This window comes from Scyliorhinus torazame, chromosome 1 (genome assembly GCF_047496885.1).
Source record: "Scyliorhinus torazame isolate Kashiwa2021f chromosome 1, sScyTor2.1, whole genome shotgun sequence".
Lineage (NCBI taxonomy): Eukaryota > Metazoa > Chordata > Chondrichthyes > Carcharhiniformes > Scyliorhinidae > Scyliorhinus > Scyliorhinus torazame.
In genome coordinates, this window is record NC_092707.1 from 219029388 (window position 1) to 219039203 (window position 9816).

Genomic DNA, 9816 nt, shown 5'->3' on the forward strand with positions numbered 1-9816 from the left:
TGGGGACGGATAAAGAGAGACTGGAGTGGTGCCGGATAGAGCGGGAATGGAGTGGGGACGGATAGAGAGGGAATGGAGTGGGGACGGATAGAGAGAGAATGGAGTGGGGGCGGATAGAGAGGGAATGGAGTGGGGACAGATAGAGAGTGAATGAAGTGGGGGCGGATAGAGAGAGAATGGAGTGGGGACGGATAGAGAGAGAATGGAGTGGGGACGGATAGAAAGAGAATGGAGTGGGGTCGGATAGGGAGAGAATGGAGTGGGGACGGATAGAGAGAGAATGGAGTGGGGACGGATAGAGAGAATGGAGTGGGGACGGATTGAGAGAGAATGAAGTTGGGACGGATAGAGGGGGAATGGAGTGGCGACGGATATAGAGAGAATGGAGTGGGGATGGATAGAGAGAGAATGGAGTGGGGACGGATAGAGAGAGAATGGAGTGGGGACGGATAGAGAGAGAATGGAGTGGGGACGGATAGAGAGAGAATGGAGTGGGGACGGACAGAGAGAGAATGGAGTGGGAATGGAGAGAGAGAGAATGGAGTGAGGACGGATAGAGAGGGAATGGAGTGGGGCCGGAGAGAGAGGGAATGGAGTGGGGACGGATAGAGAGGGGAATGGAGTGGGGACGTTTAGCGAGGGAATGGAGTGGGGACGGATAGAGAGAGAATGGAGTGGGAATGGAGAGAGAGAGAATGGAGTGGGGACGGATAGAGAGGGAATGGAGTGGGGCCGTAGAGAGAGGGAATGGAGTGGGGACGGATAGAGAGAGAATGGAGTGGGGACGGACAGAGAGAGAATGGAGTGGGGATGGCAGAAGAGAGAATGGAGTGGGGCCGGATAGAGAGGGAATGGAGTGGGGACGGATAGAGATGGAATGGAGTGGGGACGGATAGAGAGGGGAATGGAGTGGGGACGGTTAGAGAGGGAATGGAGTGGGGAAGGATAGAGAGAGACTGGACTGGGGACGTATAGAGAGAGAATGGAGTGGGGACGGCAGAAGAGAGAATGCAGTGGGGACGGATAGAGAGAGACTGGTGTGGGGACGGATAGAGCGGGAATGGAGTGGGGACGGATAGAGAGGGAATGGAGTGGGGACGGATAGAGCGAGAATGGAGTGGGGACGGATTGAGAGAGAATGGAGTGGGGACAGCAGAAGAGAGAATCGAGTGGGGACGGATAGAGAGAGAATCGAGTGGGGACGGATAGAGAGAGAATGCAGTGGGGACAGATAGAGATAGAATGGAGTGGGGTCCGATAGAGAGAGAATCGAGCGAGGACGGATAGAGCGGGAATGCAGTGGGGACTGAAAGAGAGGGAATGGAGTTGGGACGGATGGAGAGAGAATGGAGTCGGGTCGGATAGAGAGAGAATGGAGTGGGGTCGGAAAGAGAGAGAATGGAGTGGGGACGGATAGAGAGGGAATGGAGTGGGGACGGATATAGAGAGAATGGAGAGGGGACGGATAGAGAGAGAATGGAGTGGGGACGGATAGAGAGGGAATGGCGTGGGGCCGGAGAGAGAGGGAATGGAGTGGGGACGGATAGAGAGGGGAATGGAGTGGGGACGGACAGAGAGGGAATGGAGTGGGGACGGATTGAGAGGGAATGGAGTGGGGACGGATGGAGAGGGAATGGAGTGGGGACGGATTGAGAGGGAATGGAGTGGGGACGGATAGAGGGGGAATGGAGTGGGGCCGGATAGAGAGTGAATGGAGTGGGGCCGGATTGACAGGGAATGGAGTGGGGCCGGATAGGGAGGGACTGGAGTGGGGACGGATAGAGAGGGAATGGAGTGGGGACGGATAGCGCGCGGAATGGAGTCGGGACGGTTAGAGATCGAATGGAGTGGGGACGGCAGAAGAGAGAATTGAGTGGGAACGTATAAAGAGAGACTGGAGTGGGGCCGGATAGAGCGGGAATGGAGTGGGGACGGATAAAGAGGGAATGGAGTGGGGACGGATGGAGAGGGAATGGAGTGTGGCCGGATAGAGTGGGAATGGAGTGGGGACTGATAGAGAGAGAATGGAGTGGGGACGGATAGTGAGAGAATGGAGTGGGGACGGATAGAGAGGGAACGGAGTGGGGTCGGATAGAGAGGGAATGGAGTGGGGATGGATAGAGTGGGAATGGAGTGGGGATGGATAGAGAGGGAATGGAGTGGGGACGGATCGACAGGGAATGGAGATTGGACGGATAGAGAGAGAATGGAGTGGGGACGGATAGAGAGGGAATGGAGTGGGGACGGATAGATAGGGAATGGAGTGGGGACGGATAGTGAGGGAATGGAGTGGGGACGGATAGAGAGAGAATGGAGTGGGGACGGATAGAGAGAGAATGGAGTGGGGACGGATAGAAAGGGAATGGAGTGGGGACGGATGGAGAGGGAATGGAGTGGGGACGGATAGAGAGGGAATGGAGTGGGGATGGATAGAGAGAGAATGGAGTGGGGGCGGATAGAGAGGGAATGGAGTGGGGACAGATAGAGACTGAATGAAGTGGGGGCGGATAGAGAGAGAATGGAGTGGGGACGGATAGAGAGAGAATGGAGTGGGGACGGATAGAGATAGAATGGAGTGGGGTCGGATAGAGAGAGAATGGAGTGGGGACGGATAGAGAGAGAATGGAGTGGGGATGGATAGAGAGAGAATAGAGTGGGGTCGGATAGAGAGAGAATGGAGTGGGGACGGAGAGAGAGAGAATGGAGTGGGGACGGTTAGAGAGGGAATGGAGTGGGGAAGGATAGAGAGAGACTGGACTGGGGACGTATAGAGAGAGAATGGAGTGGGGACGGCAGAAGAGAGAATGCAGTGGGGACGGATAGAGAGAGACTGGTGTGGGGACGGATAGAGCGGGAATGGAGTGGGGACGGATAGAGAGGGAATGGAGTGGGGACGGATAGAGCGAGAATGGAGTGGGGACGGATTGAGAGAGAATGGAGTGGGGACAGCAGAAGAGAGAATCGAGTGGGGACGGATAGAGAGAGAATCGAGTGGGGACGGATAGAGAGAGAATGCAGTGGGGACAGATAGAGATAGAATGGAGTGGGGTCCGATAGAGAGAGAATCGAGCGAGGACGGATAGAGCGGGAATGCAGTGGGGACTGAAAGAGAGGGAATGGAGTTGGGACGGATGGAGAGAGAATGGAGTCGGGTCGGATAGAGAGAGAATGGAGTGGGGTCGGAAAGAGAGAGAATGGAGTGGGGACGGATAGAGAGGGAATGGAGTGGGGACGGATATAGAGAGAATGGAGAGGGGACGGATAGAGAGAGAATGGAGTGGGGACGGATAGAGAGGGAATGGCGTGGGGCCGGAGAGAGAGGGAATGGAGTGGGGACGGATAGAGAGGGGAATGGAGTGGGGACGGACAGAGAGGGAATGGAGTGGGGACGGATTGAGAGGGAATGGAGTGGGGACGGATGGAGAGGGAATGGAGTGGGGACGGATTGAGAGGGAATGGAGTGGGGACGGATAGAGGGGGAATGGAGTGGGGCCGGATAGAGAGTGAATGGAGTGGGGCCGGATTGACAGGGAATGGAGTGGGGCCGGATAGGGAGGGACTGGAGTGGGGACGGATAGAGAGGGAATGGAGTGGGGACGGATAGCGCGCGGAATGGAGTCGGGACGGTTAGAGATCGAATGGAGTGGGGACGGCAGAAGAGAGAATTGAGTGGGAACGTATAAAGAGAGACTGGAGTGGGGCCGGATAGAGCGGGAATGGAGTGGGGACGGATAAAGAGGGAATGGAGTGGGGACGGATGGAGAGGGAATGGAGTGTGGCCGGATAGAGTGGGAATGGAGTGGGGACTGATAGAGAGAGAATGGAGTGGGGACGGATAGTGAGAGAATGGAGTGGGGACGGATAGAGAGGGAACGGAGTGGGGTCGGATAGAGAGGGAATGGAGTGGGGATGGATAGAGTGGGAATGGAGTGGGGATGGATAGAGAGGGAATGGAGTGGGGACGGATCGACAGGGAATGGAGATTGGACGGATAGAGAGAGAATGGAGTGGGGACGGATAGAGAGGGAATGGAGTGGGGACGGATAGATAGGGAATGGAGTGGGGACGGATAGCGAGGGAATGGAGTGGGGACGGATAGAGAGAGAATGGAGTGGGGACGGATAGAGAGAGAATGGAGTGGGGACGGATAGAAAGGGAATGGAGTGGGGACGGATGGAGAGGGAATGGAGTGGGGACGGATAGAGAGGGAATGGAGTGGGGATGGATAGAGAGAGAATGGAGTGGGGGCGGATAGAGAGGGAATGGAGTGGGGACAGATAGAGACTGAATGAAGTGGGGGCGGATAGAGAGAGAATGGAGTGGGGACGGATAGAGAGAGAATGGAGTGGGGACGGATAGAGATAGAATGGAGTGGGGTCGGATAGAGAGAGAATGGAGTGGGGACGGATAGAGAGAGAATGGAGTGGGGATGGATAGAGAGAGAATAGAGTGGGGTCGGATAGAGAGAGAATGGAGTGGGGACGGAGAGAGAGAGAATGGAGTGGGGAAGGATAGAGAGAGAATGGAGTGGGGACGGATAGAGAGGGAATGGAGTGGGCACAGATAGAGAGTGAATGAAGTGGGGGCGGATAGAGAGAGAATCGAGTGGGGACGGATAGAGAGAGAATGGAGTGGGGACAGATAGAGAGAGAATGGAGTGGGGTTGGATAGAGAGAGAATGGAGTGGGGACGGATAGAGATTGAATGGAGTGGGGACGGATAGAGAGAACGGGATGGGGATGGATAGAGGGGGAATGGAGTGGGGACGGATAGAGAGAATGGAGTGGGGACGGATAGAGAGGGAATGGAGTGGGCACGGACATAGAGGGAATGGAGTGGGGACGGATAGAGCGGGAATGGAGTGGGGACGGATAGAGAGAGAATGGAGTGGGGACGGATAGAGAGAGAATGGAGTGGGGACGGATAGAGAGAGAATGGAGTGGGGACGGATAGAGAGGGAATGGAGTGGGGACGGATAGAGAGGGAATGGAGTGGGGACGGATAGATAGGGAGTGAAGTGAGGACGGATAGAGAGGGAATGGAGTGCGGCCGGAGAGAGAGGAAATGGAGTGGGGACGGATAGAGAGGTGAATGGAGTGGGGACGGTTAGAGAGGGAATGGAGTGGGGACGGATAGAGAGAGAATGGAGTGGGGACAGCAGAAGAGAGAATGGAGTGGGGACGGATAGAGAGAGAATGGAGTGCGGACGGATAGAGATCAAATGGAGTGGGGACAGATAGAGAGGGAATGGAGTGGGGACGGATAGATAGAGAATGGAGTGGGGACAGATCCAGAGGGAATGGTGTGGGGACAGATAGAGAGGGAATGGAGTGGGGACGGATAGAGAGAGAATGGAGTGGGGACGGATAGAGAGGGAATGGCGTGGGGACGGATAGATAGGGAATGGAGTGAGGACGGATAGAGAGGGAATGGAGTGGGGACGGATTGAGAGAGAATGGAGTGCGGAAGGATAGAGAGGGAATGGAGTGCGGCCGGAGAGAGAGGGAATGGAGTGGGGACGGAAAGAGAGGGTATGGAGTGGGGATAGATGGAGAGAGAATGTAGTGGGGACGGATAGAGAGAGAATGGAGTGGGGACAGCAGAAGAGAGAATGGAGTGGGGACGGATAGAGAGAGAATGGAGTGGGGACGGATAGAGATCAAATGGAGTGGGGACAGATAGAGAGGGAATGGAGTGGGGACGGATAGATAGAGAATGGAGTGGGGACAGATCCAGAGGGAATGGTGTGGGGACAGATAGAGAGGGAATAGAGTTGGGACGGATAGAGAGAGAATGGAGTGGGGACGGATAGAGAGGGAATGGAGTGGGGACGGATAGAAAGCGAATGGAGTGGGGACGGATATAGAGTGAATGGATTGGGGACGGATAGAGAGGGAATGGAGTGGGGACGGATAGAGTGGGAATGGAGTGGGGACTGATAGAGAGTGAATGGAGTGGGGACGGTTAGAGAGGGAATGTAGTGGGGAAGGATAGAGAGAGAATGGAGTGGGGACGGATAGAGAGAGAATGGAGTGGGGATGGCAGAAGAGAGAATGGAGTGGGGAAGGATGAAGAGGGAATGGAGTGGGCCCGGATAGAGAGGGAATGGAGTGGGGACGGATAGAGAGGGAATGGAGTGGGGACGGATAGAGAGGGGAATGGAGTGGGGACGGTTAGAGAGGGAATGGAGTGGGGAAGGATAGAGAGAGAATGGAGTGGGGACGGCAGAAGAGAGAATGCAGTGGGGACGGATAGAGAGAGACTGGTGTGGGGACGAATAGAGCGGGAATGGAGTGGGGACGGATAGAGAGGGAATGGAGTGGGGACGGATAGAGCGACAATGGAGTGGGGACGGATTGAGAGAGAATGGAGTGGGGACAGCAGAAGAGAGAATCGAGTGGGGACGGATAGAGAGAGAATCGAGTGGGGACGGATAGAGAGAGAATGCAGTGGGGACAGATAGAGATAGAATAGATTGGGGTCGGATAGAGAGAGAATCGAGTGACGATGGATAGAGCGGGAATGCAGTGGGGACGGAAAGAGAGGGAATGGAGTGGGGACGGATAGAGAGAGAATGGAGCGGGGTCGGATAGAGAGAGAATGGAGTGGGGTCGGAAAGAGAGAGAATGGAGTGGGGACGGATAGAGAGGGAATTGAGTGGGGACGGATACAGAGAGAATGGAGTGGGGAAGGAGAGAGAGATAATGGAGTGGGGAAGGAGAGAGAGAGAATGGAGTGGGGACCGATAGAGAGGGACTGGAGTGGGGACGGATAGAGAGGGAATAGAGTGGGGACGGATCGCGAGGGAATGGAGTGGGGACGGTTAGAGGGGGAATGGAGTGAGGCCGGATAGAGAGGGAATGGAGTGGGGCCGGATTGAGAGGGAATGGAGTGGGGCCGGATAGGGAGGGACTGGAGTGGGGATGGATCGAGTGGGAATGGAGTGGGGACGGATAGAGAGGGAATGGAGTGGGGAAGGTTAGAGAGAGAATGGAGTGGGGACGGATAGAGAGGGAATGGAGTGGAGACGGATAGAGAGGGAATGGAGTGGGGACGGATAGAGAGGGAATGGAGTGGGGAAGGTTAGAGAGAGAATGGAGTGGGGACGGATAGAAAGGGAATGGAGTGGGGACGGATAGAGAGAGAATGGAGTGGGGACGGATAGAGAGAGAATGGAGTGGTGACGGATAGAGAGAGAATGGAGTGGGGACAGATAGAGATGGAATGGAGTGGGGACGGATAGAGACGGAATGGAGTGGGGATGGATCGAGTGGCAATGGAGTGGGGACAGATAGAGAGGGAATGGAGTGGAGACGGATAGAGAGGGAATGGAGTGGGGACGGATAGAGAGGGAATGGAGTGGGGAAGGTTAGAGAGAGAATGGAGTGGGGACGGATAGAAAGGGAATGGAGTGGGGACGGATGTAGAGAGAATGGAGTGGGGACGGATAGAGAGAGAAGGGAGTGGGGACGGATAGAGAGGGAATGGAGTGGGGACGGATAGAGAGGGAATGGAGTGTGTACGGATAGCGAGGGAATGGAGTGAGGACGGAGAGAGAGGGAATGGAGTGAGGACGGATAGAGAGAGAATGGAGTGGGGACGGATGGAGAGAGAATGGAGTGGGGACGGATAGAGAGAGAATGGAGTGGGGATGGTTAGAGAGATAAGGGAGTGGGGACGGATAGAGATGGAATGGAGTGGGGATGGATGGAGCGGGAATGGAGTGGGGACGGATAGCGAGGGAATGGTGTGGGGACGGACAGAGAGGGAATGGAGTGGGCAGTGATAGATCGGGAATGGAGTAGGGACAGATAGAGAGGGAATAGAGTGGGGACGGATGGAGAGAGAATGGAGTGGGGACGGTTAGAGAGAGAATGGAGTGGGGACGGATAGGGAGGGAATGGAGTGGGGACGGATATAGAGAGAATGGAATGCGGACAGATAGAGAGAGAATGGAGTGGGGACGGATAGAGAGGGAATGGAATGGGGATGGATCGAGTGGGAATGGAGTGGGGACGGATAGAGAGGGAATGGAGTGGGGATGGTTAGAGAGAGAATGGAGTTGGGACGGATAGGGAGAGAATGGAGTGGGGAAGGATAGAGAGAGAATGGGGTGGGGACGGTAGAGACGGAATGGAGTGGGAACGGATAGAGAGAGAATGGAGTGGGGACGGATAGAGAGAGAATGGAGTGGGGACGGAAAGAGAGAATGGGATGGGGACGGATAGAGGGGGAATGAAGTGGGGATAGATAGATAGGGAATGATGTGGGGACGGATAGAGAGGGAATGGAGTGGGGACGGTTAGAGGGGGAATGGAGTGGGGCCGGATAGAGAGGGAATGGAGTGGGGCCGGATTGAGAGGGAATGGAGTGGGGCCAGATAGGGAGGGACTGGAGTGGGGACGGATAGAGAGGGAATGGAGTGGGGACGGATAGAGCGCGGAATGGAGTCGGGACGGTTAGAGATGGAATGGAGTGGGGACGGATAGAGAGAGAATGGAGTGGGGACGGCAGAAGAGAGAATGGAGTGGGGACGGATAAAGAGAGACTGGAGTGGCGCCGGATAGAGCGGGAATGGAGTGGGGACGGATAGAGAGGGAATGGAGTGGGGACGGATAGAGAGAGAATGGAGTGGGGACGGATAGAAAGGGAATGGAGTGGGGACGGATGGAGAGGGAATGGAGTGGGGACGGATAGAGAGGGAATGGAGTGGGGATGGATAGAGAGAGAATGGAGTGGGGGCGGATAGAGAGGGAATGGAGTGGGGACAGATAGAGAGTGAATGAAGTGGGGGCGGATAGAGAGAGAATGGAGTGGGGACGGATAGAGAGAGAATGGAGTGGGGACGGATAGAAAGAGAATGGAGTGGGGTCGGATAGGGAGAGAATGGAGTGGGGACGGATAGAGAGAGAATGGAGTGGGGACGGATAGAGAGAATGGAGTGGGGACGGATTGAGAGAGAATGAAGTTGGGACGGATAGAGGGGGAATGGAGTGGCGACGGATATAGAGAGAATGGAGTGGGGATGGATAGAGAGAGAATGGAGTGGGGACGGATAGAGAGAGAATGGAGTGGGGACGGATAGAGAGAGAATGGAGTGGGGACGGATAGAGAGAGAATGGAGTGGGGACGGACAGAGAGAGAATGGAGTGGGAATGGAGAGAGAGAAAATGGAGTGAGGACGGATAGAGAGGGAATGGAGTGGGGCCGTAGAGAGAGGGAATGGAGTGGGGACGGATAGAGAGGGGAATGGAGTGGGGACGTTTAGCGAGGGAATGGAGTGGGGACGGATAGAGAGAGAATGGAGTGGGGACGGATAGAGAGAGAATGGAGTGGGGATGGCAGAAGAGAGAATGGAGTGGGGCCGGATAGAGAGGGAATGGAGTGGGGACGGATAGAGATGGAATGGAGTGGGGACGGATAGAGAGGGGAATGGAGTGGGGACGGTTAGAGAGGGAATGGAGTGGGGAAGGATAGAGAGAGACTGGACTGGGGACGTATAGAGAGAGAATGGAGCGGGGACGGCAGAAGAGAGAATGCAGTGGGGACGGATAGAGAGAGACTGGTGTGGGGACGGATAGAGCGGGAATGGAGTGGGGACGGATAGAGAGGGAATGGAGTGGGGACGGATAGAGCGAGAATGGAGTGGGGACGGATTGAGAGAGAATGGAGTGGGGACAGCAGAAGAGAGAATCGAGTGGGGACGGATAGAGAGAGAATCGAGTGGGGACGGATAGAGAGAGAATGCAGTGGGGACAGATAGAGATAGAATGGAGTGGGGTCCGATAGAGAGAGAATCGAGCGAGGACGGATAGA